The sequence below is a fragment of the Sinocyclocheilus rhinocerous genome, unplaced genomic scaffold (genome assembly GCF_001515625.1).
Source record: "Sinocyclocheilus rhinocerous isolate Xijiao unplaced genomic scaffold, SAMN03320098_v1.1 scaffold1669, whole genome shotgun sequence".
Classification (NCBI taxonomy): domain Eukaryota; kingdom Metazoa; phylum Chordata; class Actinopteri; order Cypriniformes; family Cyprinidae; genus Sinocyclocheilus; species Sinocyclocheilus rhinocerous.
In genome coordinates, this window is record NW_015632484.1 from 52,242 (window position 1) to 52,448 (window position 207).

Here is a 207-nt window from a genome sequence, read left to right on the forward strand (position 1 = left end):
TTAACACTGTGTGTGTGTGTGTGCGTGTGTGTGTGTGTGTGTGTGTGTAGAGTCGAGGCCTCTCTCTGTTCCAGTGAAGGTTTTTCCATCATCTGAAGAATGTCACGTGAGTCCAGAAGAACACATGAAGAACCTGATAACACACACCTGGAACGCTGTCAAACGTCTTACGCTACAGGTGAGTGTGTGCGTGTGTGTGTGTGTGTG

At 48.3% G+C, this 207-nt stretch overlaps 1 protein-coding gene across 1 annotated transcript in view; it reads left to right on the forward strand.

Annotated features, from left to right (window-relative positions):
• Positions 1-54: 54 nt before the first annotated feature.
• Positions 55-207, forward strand: part of LOC107742609 (vacuolar protein sorting-associated protein 13B-like) — an 8,330-nt gene continuing 8,177 nt past the window's right edge. Inside the window, exon 1 of the mRNA XM_016555654.1 lies at positions 55-178. The gene's annotated coding sequence lies outside the window, so the exon portion shown is untranslated. The remainder of the gene's footprint in view (positions 179-207) is intronic.